Source organism: Lissotriton vulgaris, chromosome 9 (genome assembly GCF_964263255.1).
Source record: "Lissotriton vulgaris chromosome 9, aLisVul1.2, whole genome shotgun sequence".
In the NCBI taxonomy this organism is placed as follows: domain Eukaryota; kingdom Metazoa; phylum Chordata; class Amphibia; order Caudata; family Salamandridae; genus Lissotriton; species Lissotriton vulgaris.
Window position 1 is genome coordinate 420,977,768 of NC_141697.1, and position 18,322 is coordinate 420,996,089.

The following is an 18,322-nucleotide window of genomic DNA, read 5'->3' on the forward strand; positions in this document are numbered from 1 at the left end:
TCAACCTTCTCGAGTTGAGAGCAGACTTCCTGGCCCTGCAGTCATTCCTACCAAGGATCAAAAACTCCCTAGTGCTCGTCAGGACCGACAACACTACGACGATGCACTATTTTAACAAACAGGGAGGGACGCGCTCCCTGACACTCTCTCGCGAGTCGCAAAAAATCTGGAATTTGCTCATACTCAACAATGAAGCCCTAAGGGCGGAATATGTCCCAGGCACAGACAATGTGCTCGCCGACGAGTTGAGCAGGCAGAAAGCATTGTTACACGAGCGGGAGCTAGATCAACAAGTTATCGACCAGATCTTCTCCAGATGGGGCACGCCACAAATCGATCTATTTGCGACGAAAGTGAACACCAAATGCCCACACTTCGCAAGATGGCATCCCCAGTCAGGATCTCTAGGGAATGCATTTTCCATTGCATGGCGCAACGTCTTTGCGTACGCCTTTCCACCATTCCCGATGCTTCCCAGAGTCCTAAGGAAAATGAAGGTGGAGCCTTGTACTCTAATTTTAATAGCCCCAACCTGGCCGAGGCAACATTGGTTCACGGAGCTCCACCGGCTATCCCTGAAACCGCCGATCCACCTGCGGCAGTATCCATCTCTGCTCACGATGAACAACAAACAATTTCAAATTCCGGATCTGAAGTCTCTCAAGTTAGCCGCCTGGCTCCTGAGTTCCGAGAGTTCCGGAATCTGAATATTCCTCTAGACTGTAGAGATATTCTTGCCAGAGCAAGGGCGGATAGCACGACCAAAACGTATTCCCTGAAATGGAAGCGCTTTTGTGTTTGATGTGCAGGCCAAAGAATTCGGCCTTTCTCCTCCTCACCAGAGAAAATCTTACCTTATCTATTACATCTGGCACAGTCGGGCCTAGCCCACTCGTCCATTAAAGTACATTTGGCAGCAATATCTCGTTTAAAAGAACTTCAACGAGTCCATCCCTCTTGTCAAGCAGATTGATTAAGCAATTTCTAAAGGGATTATACAGGTTTTTCCTGCCAGTAAGGATGTTGCCACCTAACTGGCATCTCAATGTGGTTCTTAATCAGCTCATGAAACATCAGTTTGAACCAGTACACAGAGCTGACCTAAAGTATCTCGTGGAAGACAGCACTCCTCCTAGCGCTCACATCTGCAAGGAGGGTGAGTGAACTGCAGGCGTTTTCAATCCAGGATCCTTTTCTACAGTTTAAAAACGACAGAGTAATCCTGAGAACTAATCCTAGGTTTATCCCAAAGGTCCCATCGGACTTCCACCTAAATGAACCTTTGGTTCTCTGTTCCTTCTTTCCAAATCCAAGGACAGCAGCTGAGAGATTGCTGCATTCTTTAGATCTCAAACGATGCTTGAAATTTTATATTGACAAAACGAGAACATTCAGAAAATCTAACAAGCTATTCATAGCTTACAGCAGACCTAGGAAGGGTCTACCGCTTAACAAGTAGAGCATCTCCCGATGGATTTCTGCAGCCATTGCTTTCTGTCACGAACAAGCTGGACAGCCATTGCATTCCAAAGTGAGAGCGCACTCCACGAGAGCTATGTCCACTTCTATGGCACTCTTTGCAGGGGTGCCAATCATTGACATTTGCAGGGCCGGCAACAAGGAAGTCGCCGCATACCTTCACTAGGTACTACTGCCTGGATACAGAGCTGATGAAGGATGCAGCAGTGGGACAAGCAGTGCTACGCCATCTATTTCAGTAGGGTGAGCCTTCCTCCGTCCCTCCATCCTACTCTGGTATGCACATTTCTTTATTACTGCTTATTGTTGATGTCTACTGATGGTTTATAGTTGCAGGACATGTATTATCTAATGACTTGTATATGCTGTTCCATCAGAAATGTGCACTGGGCATTGCTTGCTACTCTGATTCAGGCATGTGAATCTATGAAAGACACCCACAATACTGGATAAGAAATGCGTTACTTACATGTAACTGCAGTTATCCAGTATTGGTGTCTTTCATAGATTCACATGCAACCCTCCCGCCTTCCCTGGAAGGACTCACCTAATTCTCTCAGTAACACACCTACTTAGCTTAGTGCTTTTGAAAATCTGAGGGACTGAGGCTCCTGACAGGAAGGTTCTAGAGGGAGGTGGCAGCTGATTGGCTCTTCTCTATAGTTTGGTCCTTTTTTACAAAAGGACATGGATATTTTACTAAGGTGAGGCCTCTAGGCCTACTTTTCCATATATATGTCTATAGGACATTACTTATATATTTACCGGGGACTCCCATTCCGACGACGGGGAATGATTCAGGCATGTGAATCTGTGAAAGACACCAATACTGGATAACTTCAGTTACAGGTAAGTAACGCATTTCGAATTCTGCCTTACGTTTTTTTAGAAAGAATTGACATGCGTTTAGCCCGTCTACATGTCGTATACTCGCGTAGAGAGCCTCTACATCAAGACATACCAACCAGTCTCTGCCACCTACTCTGATGTCTTTTATTTTGTGAAGAAAGTCAGTCGTGTCCCGTAAATAGGACTTGAGATCTTTGACAAAGGGGAATAGGAAATGGTCTACATATATGCTCGTATTTTCCATCAAGCTGTTCTTGGAGGAAACTATGGGCCTTCCTGGTGGGTCAGTGTTGCTCTTGTGTATCTTCAGAAGAAGATATAGGGTGGTTGTGGTTGGCGTATCATTTTTCAGGAATTGCTGTTCATCCCAGGTAAGGAGACCGTGTTCGTGCCATGTTGCAAGTTTGTCATGAAACTGATTTTTCAAGGCTATGAGGTATTTCTTGTCTACTCTGTCGTAGCATGTGTTGTCGTTAAGTTGGCGTGTGCCTCCCTTAGATACATCTTGCGTGTCAAAATGACAACATTACCTCCCTTATCGGATGATTTTATAACCAGATTCTGGTCTTTCTGTAAATTGTTTAATGCCTCCCACTGCCATTTGGTCAGATTGTTTTTCCCTTTGCTCTTCCCTAGGAGTGATAGTAAGTCATGGGCCACTAGGTCGCTAAACACGTCAATGTTGTCTCTGGCTAGTGTGGGCGCATATTTAGATTTAGCTCTGAAACCAGTAAGCGGTATTTTTCCGGTGTCTACGCCTATGTAATATAGACGCACACACAAACATTTATACTTACCTTATATGTGTGGTTAAATAAGGCACTGCATGGTAATTTCCGTATTGTAAGGGCTGTTACCCCTGCTGGCATACCCTATTACACAAGAGCTTTATCTTCTAAATAAGGCTTTTCTGCAAGTCTTATAAGTTATCAACCGAGCTGTCTATTGTAAAGGAATGTTTGATTTGTAGCCCTGCTTCTTCCTCATTGTCGTTACAGTATCATCACAATATACTTCATTCCTTTCTAAATATAGGCCAGATATTTGCCCCACTTCCTACAACTATAATGCTATGTTTTTAGGCCAAACTATTTTATTTCAATGTCTTGCAACATTTTTTTGTGGGACGTTATTAAATTTGTGTTCAATTTTGCACAAATTCATGTTTCTGAAAAAAGTCCAAAATCTTGCTTCTAGTGCTCTTCAAGTACACATCTTGTAATTAGAAGAGTGGATCTTTTCCCTACGTGCCTGCAATGTTTTTGGTCCATCTCTGAAGGTGTATGGTAATTATACCAGTGACCTCGCTGTACAATAATTGTGCTAGCAACAATGCCCAGCTATATAGTTGAAGATTCTGTAGCTAACTTTGAATACATTAATCCCTTGAGGCGCACACTAGATATCAAATGCTATATATGTAGTTCTGCCTATTTTCAGTGTTGTGAGTGAAGGACGTAGTGGTGGCGATTACTGGCACAACAGTGCTAAGGATTATGGTCATCATAGTCACTGAACCAAAGTAAAGTTTTGTATGTCTTGCAAGATACTAACATTTGAATAGTGGTATTGTGCATAATGTGCAATAAGAACTATTTGGTGACATTAAACTATAAGCATCAAATGTTCCTCTAGTTTTTGTAATGATTACTTTATGTACTCTACTACTACCGCTTTTATTCCATATATTAATGCCTAATGAAAGACTTTATTCAACATGTATGTATGTCTGTTTAAATAAGCAAACCAACTGACCTTTTTGGAATACCATGTGATCAAGGCCCTGATTGGATCGAAACGCATCATCAGCTTGCTGAAATAAAAGATTCTGTACCAAATCATCGGTATGGAGTGGCTCGTTTACGCTTTTGGAGGTGATAATGTTTTGTCCTTGGATATATTAGTGCAAAACGCCTGCACTTACGAGCCCCAACCCGCTTAAAAGGGCGATCTTTAGCGTTAAAAGTTGATTTGGATTCATGAAAACAGGAATGCCCACTGATAACTTTGCTCTATGGAGAACAAAAACGGAGCAAGGCTTCCATTTGATGGGTGCAGCGCTTGGAGTTTATTGGATTCATTGATCTCAACATAGCCACCAGAGTTTGCAGGGGCACAGACCCCTGCACTTTGCACTTTATCGAGTTGGCTGACAGGAATAAATTATTCAGCAGAGGTCTGTTTCTCAAACATCAGAGACTGTGTTGCAACAATATTTCATCAGTTGCAGGCAATATGTGTCACTTGGCAAGACATGAAATTGATTTCTAGAGGCTGGAAGGTGACAATATATTTGAAACAATCCATCCAGTTGAGATATGAAACATCAAATGAAGCACCAATGTTGTGAGTGAAGGACACAGTGGTGACATTTACCTTCACAACAGTGTAAAGGATTATGGTCATCATACTCGATGAACCAAAGTGAAGTTTTTTGATGTCTTTCAAGATGTTAACTTTTGACCAGTGGTATTGTGGATAATTTGCAATAAGAACTATTTGGTAACATTAAGATATAAACATCAAATGTTCCTCTGGTGGTTGCAATGATTACTTTTTGTATTCTAATACTACTGCTTTGGCTGCCTATATTAATGCCAACTGAAAGTCTTTCTTCTTCGTTTATGTATGTATGTTTATTTAAACGAAGCACCAGATCTTTTGCAATACCATGTGATCCAAGCCGTGATTGGGTCGAAACGTGTTATGAATTTGCCGAAATATAAAATTCTGTACCAAACTATCGATATGACGTGGCTTGTTTATGCTCTCGGAGCTTAGAGTGTTTTGTTCTTGGATAAATTAGTGCAAAATGCCTGCACTGAAAAGCCCTGACACACTTGGAAGGGTGTTCTTTGGCGGTAAAAGTTGCACACACAATCCTTTATACTAAAGGCAGATGCGTGGTAAAACTGTGTGTGGTTAAGGCGCTGCGTGGTAATTTCCACATTTTAAAGGCTATTTTCCCTGCTGGCATACCCTATCACATAAGAGTTGTATCTTCTAAATAGGGCTTTTCTGCAGTTCTTCCAACTTATTAACCAAGCTGTCTATTGTTAAGGGATATTTAATTTGTAGACGTGCTACCTCTTCATTGTCGTTAGTTTCATCATAATATATTTCATTCCGTTCTAAATATAGTCCAGATATTTGCCCCAAAACTATCATGCTATGTTTCTGGCCCAAACTATTTTATTTCAATGTCTTGCAACCTTTTTTTGTGGGACATGTTTCTAAATTTGTGTTCAATTTCCCACATGTTCATGTTTCCGAAAAGTCCAAAATCTTGCTTCTAGTGCTCTTCAAGGACATATTTTGAAATTATAAGAGTGGATCTTTTACCCATGTGCCTGTAATGTTTTTGGTCTTTCGCGGATGGTAATTATATTAGTAACCTCACTGTACAATAATTGTGCTACCAACAATGTCCAGCTATACAGTTGAAGATTCTGGAGCTATCTTTGAGCACATTCACCCCTTGAGGCTCAAACTTGATATCCGATGCTATATGTGTAGTTCAGCCTATTTCTGTTCATTCAGAATCTTGGCCCAAATTCTCTAAATAATAATGAACATGAACATTGAATGTGAAGCAAAGTAATCATGGAATTGCAGACTAGCTTGCCACAGGGGAGATATTGGGAAAATACACTTTCCAATTTCTGTTCACTTACACCTTCAAAATAGATTTCAGTTATGTACCACAGTCACTCTCAGACTTGCTGCCGTAATAATGGCTACATTTGATTGTGTTAGGTAACAACTTGGCAAGGGCCACCCTTGGGCACAAAAGATTTGCAGCTAGATTCATCATAGTGCCGTTTTGCGAGTCCTTAATAGCGATTATTAAGGAATCGCTATTAAGGACTTGCAAAAAGGGATTCATGTAGGAATCGCTAAATAAATTGCGATTCCTACACATTCCTTATTTGCGATTAGCAAATTGCTAATCGCAAATGAGGAATAACTCCCCATTCATTCCTATGGGCCTAAGGCCCATAGGAATGAATGGGGAGTTATTCCTTATTTGCGATTAGCAATTTGCTAATCGCAAATAAGGATGCGATTTCAAGGGTGCCAGGGGTGTCCAAAGGACACCCTGTAGCACCCGTGAAATGTAATCTACATTGGTGTTGCGCACACACATGTCCAAAGGACATGTGTGTGTGTAACATGCAACTTAGAGAATTGCATTTAAATGCATTTTTCTAAGTTTTCGCTATTTACCACGAGGTTTGACCTCGCGGTAAATAGTGGCCCAAAATAGCGATTTCGCAATTTTTAAATGCTTCTTGAATTGCTTTTAAGGAATCTCTAATTGAGATTCCTTAAATGCAATTATTCGCAAATATGCGATTTCCAAAAATGCGATTTTTGCATTTGGGATGATGAATCCCAAATGCAAAAATAGAGCTCGCAAAGGGCCAGATTCTCAGAATCTGGCCCTTTGCGAGCCGTTTTCGGCTTGATGAATCTGGCCGCATGTTGCCTTTGTAGAACAGCAGCAATGTGGTCCTTATTCACACTAACTCTGGCTAATATCAAACTTTACTTATGGACTGGTGACAAACTCTTGTAACTGTAACACCAAGACGGACTTGGAAACTCTGGTGCTTACTTCTTCCTGCAAATATGTGAAAATAATAATATTGCATAACAGTAAAACAGATGTGGTAGCCATCGGCTAATTCTTCTTGTTAAATGTGTTCTGTTTCATTCAAGGCTATCGTTCATTTGTAAGGTTCCTCATTCAAATATGCTTAATTATGTGCAACATTCTTCTTTTCTATTTTTAAGCATGTCCACGGGCCTTAATATCCATGATCAGGATCTCACTCTAGGAAATCATGAACACCAAGATCATCAAGCTTGATCTGATCTTGAATCAAACAGCAAACCAATACATTAGGAAAAACAATCTCTTATGTTCAAATCCTTCAATAGAAGATATGTTGGATTCTCAAATGTTGACTTTAAAGGCCTGTGCTCTTTCATGCAGTGGTTAAATAGTTTTCACAGCAAGAGATAAAACATTTTTGATTAGTGCCATTTCCCTAACATGCTTTATCTGTATCTGAGAGGTTACACAGATGACCCCATATTAAAAAAAAAGGCAAAGCCACTTTTTTGTGATTTCTGTGACCAGATGTGAATCCACAGATATGACAAAATATGACAATAATTGATGCCAAGTATGAAGCATGGTCTCTTCTTAACTGAGAGACAACCACAGTCTCATTGACCAATAGTTGTTTCCTACTCTTATTAATAGCTTATTCCAACCTCTCATTGATTCCGTGAACCTATTGCTATCAAATATAACGTGTAGGGGACCAGTCTGTATGACTAGTTTTTACAGACCTAGGGGTCCGATTCACAAACTGCATTTTGTAGTACGTAAATTAGAACTGCAGTAGTACTACTTACTACAAAATGCAGTTTACAAACGTACAAGTGTAAATCTCCACCTTCCCTCTCCTATCTGTTCTGTGGGGAGAACCTCACACATGTAAGTTTATTGCTTAGTAGTAACTTTAGGAAGGACCATGGGAGTGGCTGCAAAAAAAATGTCATCCTACTAAAAAGAGAAGGGTTTATAGAGGGCTAAAGAGGGGTATAGGGAGGAAAAGACACCCATCCACAAAAATGTAAGCTTATTGCTTTCAACAAACTGCACTTCTAAAGTTCCTACATCAAAAAAGGATCAAAATCAGTAGCAAATTTACTTTAAGTCCGAACTGAAGTTTTTCCGGCACCCACATGGCCAACCACTGGTACTACAACACCCTCCCATAGAAAATAATGATGGCATGGACTTAAAATAGAACCTCAAAGGAAGTAATGTTAAAATAAATTCAATTAACTTTTTTTTCTTCAAAATTAAATATAAATAGAGAATAAATATTATTTTATGATAACATATTTCAAGACCTTTTCTTAAATTACAAATGCATGTAATTTAATTAAAAAATAAATTAGTGTTAATTCAGTCTATGTTTAACTTTTTGTAGTACAGAAGTAAATATAAATAGTTTACTTTGGATGATTTTTTTTCAAATAAATCTTTACTAAAAGTAATTTGAATGCAATATATTTAAATTAATGAAATCTTTAGTTCAAAATTAAGTTAATAGTGCTCTGCCTTTTTCCATTAGTTCTACATTTAAAATGAAATATATTAAATGAATTTACATAAATATTTAATAAAACAATGTTTTACTATTTTTTTAAAGTGTAATAAACGTTTTAGAATTGTCCCTAAACTTAACCATAGGGAGATCTCTTCCCTCGTGTTGGGGATCACTGCTTTCTTGTGAAATCCAATAGTAGTAACTTTCTTTACACTGGTAACTTCATTTGAATTAAATATTTAATTTAATTTAACTGTATTAAACTAAATAGAAACATTTTTTAAAGATTTATTTGAAGAATCCTACCTAAAATAAAATGTTTCTATTTACTTATTCTGTTTAAAATTACGATCAAGTATGCATGGAATTAATTTAAAACATATTTTTAAGAGTTTTTTATACTAAATAAAAAGATTACATATTTTATCATTCACACACATATATATTACCTACTGGCGGTCGCCAGTAGGTAGTTATAGTTAGGATTTTTTTCAATGTTAAATCTCAAAATTCTATTTGGAATAACTTTGGCGCCGGTTGACGAATCTGCCTGAAAATTTCCTCAAAATGGCCTCGTCGAGCTCCGGTCCTTCCCTGAAAGTTTGGGGGGGATGCGTCAAGCGGGGGCAGAGATAAAAGGGAGGTCCCAAAACGCGTTTTCCCCATGTTAATTTCCATAGGGCGGTCGACCTCAATTTTAGCCCGAACGGCTGAATGGATTTACACCAAACTTGGCAAAATTGTAGGGACTGGTAGCCCGATGTGCCTTTGCTATGTCTCAAGATATGTGCTCCAGTGGATTTTGAGTAATTTAAAAATATATATATCTGTAAGCGCGCCCCGGTACGCGCACCGGCCGCGCTACGCGACTTCCGCGCGGAAAGCTGATTGGCTCTCGGGTGTCTGTAAACATTCCAAACAGTCCGGAGCGGCCGCCATCTTGTGTCTCGGTAAGATCGAGACATGAGAGGTGGCCAAAACAAAGGGGGAAATGACCATAAGGGGTCAGAGTAGACCCTCCCTGACCCCCTAGGTTTGATGTGGGGGTTTTAAAAGGGCCCCGCGGGGCCCAAAAAAAGTAATTTTTTTTCGATTTTTTTTTTGCGGGGGGAGCGCCAGGTACGCGCACCGGGAAGCGGACCGGGGAGCGCACCAGGGAGCGTACTATGGGGAAAAAAGAATGACACGTTTAAAAATTGTATGTTTATTAATTGTTCTTTTTGTTGTTTTTTTTTATTTATTTAAGTCCCAACATGTTGGTACCAATGCAGAGTCTATAATTTAATATACACCGTCTCCTTTGTAGATATCTTGCATGTTGTTACAGAAGTTATTGTGGTATATGGAATTCATAGCGTAGTCTGTCAGGAAAGCAGAAACAACATGGAGGCAGGAGATGATAAAGAGATGTTAAATACACATTGGAGATAATATAGTGGGAGAAAGGAAGTAACTATGAGCAAACTTACTATGTAACACAAAAAAGTTGCACAGTATACTACAAGTCTCACTTTATATTTTAAACATTTTTGATCTACTTGATGAATTACATATAAAAATGAATAATGACTCGAACAATTTTTGATTATTAAATATAAATTTATTCTTCTGATTCTTTTTCATAATTTAATAAAACTTCTAATAATATATTGTCTGGAATGTCCTCATTTTTATTCTGTGATTCCATTGATTCCACACACTGAACTAATTCATGGTCCAGAGACTCATCCATAAAATCAAAGTCATCTTTTTCAGCAATTCTTTCTTCTGTGTTGTTGTCCAAAACAATTTCAAAAGAAATATCCTGTTCTCCTTCCATTTTGTTGCTGTAAATTGCATAAAAAAGTATATATCAGTAGAGTTAGGGCACTGTTGTGTTTAAGTTCAGACAGGCAGTTTGGATTTTTTAATAGTGAAGCTATCTTTGGGTAGTGTATGGTATTAGGCTGGAATTTGAAATATATAAAAGTGTATGTGATAAAGCCTAAGTACATTTATAATAATACAAGGGAAGCCTAACTCAATCTATAACTATAACAGAGAAGCCTATCTCAATCTATTTCTATTACAGTGGGATAGTATATAACTAACAGAATATTTTTTCTCAAATTAACTTAAAGTGCACAACATACTTCACTTTTCCAAATAACAACTTACCTTTAAGAAAGCAGTTGAAGTTGTCAGTGTAATTTCTTTTCAAATGTACTTCAGGAAGTAGTAGTCAAAATGGCTGTGTTTCCTTCTCTTTTTTTTATATATATTCATGTACATAACCAATCAAATGTCAGGAAATAATCGTAGAAAATGTAAGAAACTTTTTAATTGGTTGTAAATTCTAACACTTCATATGTGTTTTGGTCATGTAATTTACCTCAGGATATTTAGACAGGCCTACAGCCTAAATGTCTCAATGGAATTCCACCAAATTTGGGTAAATGGTAGGGACTGCTATGTAGTAGGGCCTATTCTATATTTGATGAAAGTATCTCCAGTGGTTTTTCTGTAAATTACTTTCCCACCTTTTTTTATGGAGCGCTTACCGGTGCGCGCCCCGGTACGCGCACCGGGAGCGCTCCAGGGTGAAAAATAAAAAAAAGGAATATAATTAAAAAAATATATATTATATTAATATACAGTATAGGATTAATTTTTAGAAAAAAATACATTTCTTAGATATAGACATTTGGTAATAAATAACCTTAGAAATTCACTAAAAAAACCAAAGGTTTCACACGAGTTATAGTTAGGAATTAGCAGTTAAAAAACCTATGAAATTCACTGAAAAAACCAAAGGTGTCACACCAGTTATAGTTGGGAATTAGCATTTAAAAAACCTATGAAATTCACTGAAAAAACCATAGGTTTCACACCAGTTATAGTTAGGAATTTGCATTTAATAAACCTAATAAATTCACTGAAAAAACCATAGGTTTCAAACCAGTTATAGTTAACTGGAAATTTTACTGACATAAAACCATTGAAATTCCCACGTTATAGTTAGTTGGACTCACTATAACTTGCACGTGTAATGCACTGCTGATGACATCACATATTACATCACTCATGACATGGTCAGTGACATCACTCATGACATCACTGATGACACCATCCTTGTGACAGACTGACAGACCTCCTTTCAGTGTAATGTAACCTTTGAAACACATATTCAAAAATAGAAACTAACATTTTCAAAAAAATAGAGATACCCATACCAGTTACAACAACCAATTCAGTAATTCCACCATCTATATACACATCCACTCATTCACCAACAGTTCTATATAGTCACTCATACATATACTCACTCATCATATGTAGTGATACACCTACACATCCTGTTACAGACCCACAGTCATCTAAAAGTTCCTCACACACATACTCACACATGCAAATAAACTATTGAACATCCATTTATTTGTATATACAGCTATACACACACTACCACCTTACTTCTAAGGAAACTTACACATACTTACTCTCTTAAACAATCACTTATAGAAACACATACTTATTTAAACAGGAACTCTCTGAGATCTGTCACTCTCACATATACTCACTTATATACATCAATACTCACATATACTAGATTAAAACATATGTCGTTACTGATAAAGACACTAGTGAGACAGTCATTCACTCAGTAACACACACATATACACACTCATCCACCCATACAGTCCTGCACATATGCTGTCTTCAAAACACATACAAACAGTGAGTCAGTCACCAACCCAATCAGCCACTTATACACAAAGTGAAACACTGATACATAAATTTCAATATTTAAAAGTTACTCGCTAATATATGTATTCACTAAGATACACTTAATAAGCCAGTTAACCAATCATTTAAAAAAAAATCCTTTTACATATACATATATAAAACATATTTATTTTTAAAAAAGACACACATTCACTGGATGGTGTCATCAGTGATGTCATGAGTGATGTCACTGACCATGTCATGAGTGATGTAATATGTGATGTCATCAGCAGTGCATTACACGCGCAAGTTATAGTGAGTCCAACTAACTATAACGTGGGAATTTCAATGGTTTTATGTCAGTAAAATTTCCAGCTAACTATAACTGGTTTGAAACCTATGGTTTTTTCAGTGAATCTATTAGGTTTTTTAAATGCAAATTCCTAACTATAACTGGTGTGAAACCTATAGTTTTTTCAGTGAATATATATATATCTATATAGCAAAATAAAGACATTTATTTTTTTGATACTCTAATGTAATTGATTTTTGGAGTAAACAGAGAACAATACAGCACAAGTAAATCATAGCACTTGATACAGTGGAATAATTATCTGTGTGGTCATGCGCAGACATACTTGCCACTCTCATTGCAAGCGTGTTTTCATATACAATCATAGTTCGGGAATAGACAGGGTGTACGTACATCACAATTGGTACAATCATTTGACCCAGACTCTTGTGTGCTTGGTTGGGCAACCTCTAGCCTCGAAGAGTGACTTCTCCTGCACTGCACACCAATCCACTCCCTTACGCCATTTAGCAATATTTGAGGGGTCAGACTGTATCCATGTCGCTGCGATGTCCCGCATGGCCACCATGGTGGCTGTGCCTAGGAAGAGCTTATCTAGTGGGGACCCATCAAAGCCATCCATGATCACCAGGTGGAGGTTCAGGCGATTGTGTGGCACATCCCAACCCATAACACCGTGGGTACAGATTCTATTGCTTCCCAGTAGGGGGCGATGTGGGAACAGGACCAGACCATATGGTAGAAGTCTGCCGGTTTTAGGGCGCAGTGCGGACAGGACGATGAGGGTCACAGGCCTGCTCTATTAAGCCGGTAAGGGGTTAAGTAGGCATTGTGGAGGTGGTATAGCTGGATCATGAGACGTTTAGCTGAAGTGGTAATGGTCTTGGGGGTCATTAAGCCGTCTCGCCAGTCCTTGTCCTCTAGGGAACCCAGCCACTCCTCCCATCGGGGTCTCAGTGAGTCAAGTGAAGTTGGGCTGTAATTGGTTAGGGAGCGGTATATCCGGGAGACTCCACCCTTTCCCATGTCCCCCATCATGATTTGTACTTCCATTAGACTGAATTCCAGAAGAGCCGCACCCTTTGTTAGGTGTGTGTTGAGAGCGTGGTGCAATTGTGAGTATTTGTAAAACTGTGAGTGGTGGAGGGTGTAAGGCGACACTGTAGGTCTTGAAATGAGCATATGTGGTCCCCCACCCAGTTGTCCCCCAATTGCGATATTCCGAAAAGGTACCAGCCTCTGAATCCTTTCAGGGCTAGCCCCTCCCTCAGCCAATTTCCCTGTCAAAGGGGTGTGTGTTGGGTCAGTTTGGTTTCCCACCAGGTGTGGTGTAAGGCCGCACGCCATGCCATCCAAACCGCCCGGGTCACCGGTGGCAAGGCTCTTGGCACTGGACCTCCGTACATCATGGTCTGGATTTGCGGGAGTTCCAGGTCTCTTAGCTTGACCCTGTAGGCTGAATCGGACCAGCCGCCGGTAAACCAGTCATGTAGGAAGAGCAATCGGGTGGCTAAGTAGTACAAGTAGAGATCAGTCATCCCCACGCCCCTGTCGAAAGGCGGGATCCGGCTATAAGCCAGAGCTATGCACGGCCTATGTCATTATATTGAATAGTGACATCAGACACTCTCTGGCAGGCGGGTGCAGGCATGAATATCATGTCTATATGCGCATGTGTGTGGTGTGGCGCTGAGTTGTGGATGTACTGGGTTTCACGAAGGATCCAAACTCTCCAGATGTCGCAATGCAAAGGGTAGTCGTCCAGTCCGCCGGTCCCCTTGCCTGTAAGATTCTGCCAGGGAAGTGTATAGCTGTGGTGTCGAGGTCTGGGTCCATGACTGCGTTTAAGTTGCCCCCTATAACTGTCTCTCCCAGGGGCAAGGCGGAGTCTACCTTTGCGATCTGCCTCAGCGATGAAGCGAGCGTGGAGGGTGGGACATATATTGACATTAAGTTTATGGTGTCCCCTCTTAACATGTATAAACAATAAGAATCCACCTGCAAATGGAGAGTGTTCCCTACTGTGGTGGGGAGCACCCAGTGTTTGTAAAATACCCCTCACACACCAAAAGGACCCTTGGTCTCATGCTTCATCATTGGGGTCTTCGCACCATTCTACGGGATGCGGTGTACTACTACCTACGACTATGCGGGAGCACTTACTTAGATGGCTAATTTTGGTGCGTGTGAGGGTTTAAAAATTATGTGCGTGGGTGGTGAGGTTATAAAGTGAGTGATGATTAAAAAGGACCTGGCTTGTGGGGTAGACAAAACATTTTTTAATGGGCCCCCGGGCTGGTACCGTTAAAAAGGTGAAAATGGAGGTGTTTATGCAATGCAATGTGCTTCACCTCCTGTGTGTGTCAGTTCCCTCCTACCATCCCTGATAGGGCCACAGATCCGCCCTGTGAGTCTTTTGTGACATGGTTGGGTACGAAGGGGAGGTTGCGCTTCAGAAGGATCGCTCCCCACTGGAGCCCTGCTCAAAGCCGCACCCTATCAAACCCTTGTGATGCTAGGAAGGGACACTGGTTCCCCAGGAGGTGGGTTTCTTGGAGTAAGAGTACGTATCTTTCGGCGTATTTCAGGACTGCTGTACGCTTGATTTTGTTGAGCATGCCATTAACTTTCCATGCCAGAACTCAGAGGGGCTTGCCCTTATGTAACCTCCGTGTCATGATCTAGGTGTGGGGTCGGGAGACAACTTGGGTCCAGACCCTCTGGGGGCCCAAGCCAGTCTGCAGGCAATTGTGTGTCTGTGCTAGTGAGAGGATGAAGTCCTGTGAACACTCAATAATAGAGAACTAAAACATAGGACAACGGTCCCAAACCTCCTCCCCACCCTATACTTCCGGAACTGAAGCATCTGTCGCCCTGTAAAGTTCAATTCAAAACTTGATAAACTAAAACGTTTAGCTAGGAGGTTGCTTGGTGGACCCCTCTCATTGTTCAGATGTGCGCAAAGCATCGGCAGGTTACTCTGATTTTGTAGCATAGTAGAACTTCTGCCCAGAACACCAGGTGGAGCTTGGACACCTTTCTAAAGTCTTTGGAATGGACAGTTCTGTGTTAGATTGCTTGGCTCCGGGACAGGTCTGTGTCAGTGGAGCTGCTGCTCAAGGTCCTGGGGGGTCTCCCTCCCTCGGTTGGGCCCGCTAGGGGGTTAGATCTTTGCTGAAACCGGGAGTCCGGCAGACCGGATTGATTCAATACATTTATTTCAACTTTGTTTGCCATGGGGTTACATTTAAAGTCCCTACTGCCAGTATTTTCTATAAGAAGGTGGTGCAGTACCAGTGGTTGGCCATGTCTGGTGCCAGACTTACTTCTGGGTTCTTTTTGTCTGTAGTAACTTTAAACTTGTAAATGTGGCTTCATCACCTTTTTCCTGCGTGTGGGGACATGCAGTTCTACACTGTGTACTAAATTTACAATCGGAAATGGAAAAATGGGCAAAAGTAGTAAATATACTACAAAGTGTAAGAATAACTTTACACACATAGATTTACACACATTTGAAAAATATCCTTCTCTGAATCAACCCGTTCTGTGCCTTCCACGTAAAACATAGTGCTCCTGTGTAGTTCCCTCTACCATCCCAAAAAATCTGTTCCAACCAAAAAATCTTTCTCCCCTGTATAGACTTGTGCTTTCGCTAAGTCTGTGACTACCCCATTCAACAAAAATGATCAGCTCACCCTGATGCCCATGTACGATTAGAATCTCCGATGTTACGTGCTACATCCGGTAGCGTGACCTTTTGTTACTTGCTCCCTCACAGGTTGTGCCCGAAGTAAACTGATCTCTAAATACCCTCTTTTACCTCCTCAGGTGAAAACAGTAAGCATCCCACATGGTTGCTGTGACCCGTTCCACCTAGTAAACATTGAAAAATAACACATTTTCTAAACCCTTGCTAGTACGAAAATGTATCCACCACATTTAGGATATGCTTAAAGCACAGATTATTTTATATTGAATATTTTTAGGGTATAAGCATGTGTTTAACAGAACTAATGGTGTATCTTCATAGTAACACTGTTGTCTGGTGACTGATAGGCTTCGTTTATATTTCAGACCCCTGACGAAGGGCATCAAATCCAGAATGCATCTGGTCTACATATGGACGATTTCCAATGAAACAATGGGAATTCTAATGGGCTATAAGGCCTGGATTGGCATTTCTGCTGCATCTAAAGTGTGGAATTACATTGTTTTAGAAATTTTTTTGAAGTTATCTTGGATTAGATGTGGATTAAAACAGATGAAATTAAGCAAAAAACTCTGGTTTCTAGATGTTGAATTATTGAAATTTGACATTTAAATAGCTGTAGCGGCTTGAGTCTGGGGTTACTGACACACCAGTTTGGTATGTTGAATCCTCTAAGTTTGCCACCTTTTTAAATCAATGGCAGTTGCATTTCATGTGCAAACCAACATACTTTCTGAATGACCAATTTTGAGTGGCATTCCATTCTTTGTTACCTAGGGTAAACTGAGGCTACATTGTTGTTTCCATTAGTGTAAACGAATGATCCAATATTATATAATTACACAGATTTTAAGACCGAAATGAGGAAATTGCTTGATAAATATGCAATCCATAGATACTGAACTATTGAATTTTAAACAGGGAAGTAAGGATCTCCTCACTTATTTCACCACCTTTGATACGCTTATTGCTAAATCAGATTGGCCTAAGGAGAAGAGAGCCTCTATGTTCTATAGAGGATTATAAGATGACTTAAAGAATTTGCTGAACCGGGGAACTGATCCTTCAGATGATTGTGAGGACCTAATTGACCTGGTTGTACGGCTAGATCACAGAATGATGGAAAGGAAGCCTCATTGAGAGAGAGTTGAACCAGGCATATTCTTACTTCAAGAGTAAAAGTTCAAGAGTAACACGGTAGTTGAAACTGAACCCATGCAGATAGGGGGAATGATTGATCTAGTTTTTAATAAGGAAAGACAAAGGCGTAGAGATAAGAAACGTTGCAGATATTGTGGAAGATGTGAACAGTTTCTTAGAGATTGCACTAGTAAGCCCTGAAAAAGATCTAGAATGGCATCTACAAACACTAAAGAGGCAGGACACACTCAAACCCGATAAGTGTATATGAAGGTCTTTTCAGATTTAGACAGTAGTATTTGTGAACTTCCCATCAGACATTTTCAAATATTCGTATGTTTTCAATGGGAAATGAACAATAGCATTTGTATAGACTTATTGGTTGATTCTGGTGCCACTGGTAACTTTATGAATTAATATTATGTCAAGAAACTGGTGTATCCCTATTATATCTAGGATTAAGGTTGAGAATATTCATACATAGGTGTGAGAGAGATTTTGTCAGGCACTGTAGATTCTCAAGCTATTCTGTTGATGTTGATAATGGCTGATTGACATCAGGAGTCTATTTGCTTTGATATTATAACTGCTCCCCAAATTCAAGCTATTTTGGGGGTTGTTTGGTTATACTAACCTAATCCTTTCAATGATTGTGATTCTGGGACAGTACCTTCCTTTCTCTCCACTCTCAACAAAATTGGTTTCTGAAAACTCCTGTAGAGCAAGAGCATACACAATGAACGCTGGGAGGCAATGGCTCATTGGTTTCCAGGGCGCTTTGATAAGAAGGAGAATGTTTTCACCCCAGCTCAAACCTTTTGATTGTTGGATTGATCTTCAGCCTGGGTCAGTTATCATGTAGTCAGATTTACGCTCTAATGGAGCGGTATAATCTGCATTTAAGAAAATGTTTGGACAAACTTTTGGAAATTGGGTTCATCCGTCCATCCAGTTTTCCGGTGTCTTTTCTGTTGTTTTTTTGTGTCTTAAAGGGGA

At 40.1% G+C, this 18,322-nt stretch overlaps 1 protein-coding gene across 1 annotated transcript in view; it reads left to right on the plus strand.

The window, feature by feature from the left end:
- The window catches only part of TRAF3 (TNF receptor associated factor 3), a 557,290-nt gene that overhangs the window by 65,755 nt on the left and 473,213 nt on the right, over nucleotides 1-18,322 (plus strand). The gene's annotated exons all lie outside the window — the stretch shown is intronic.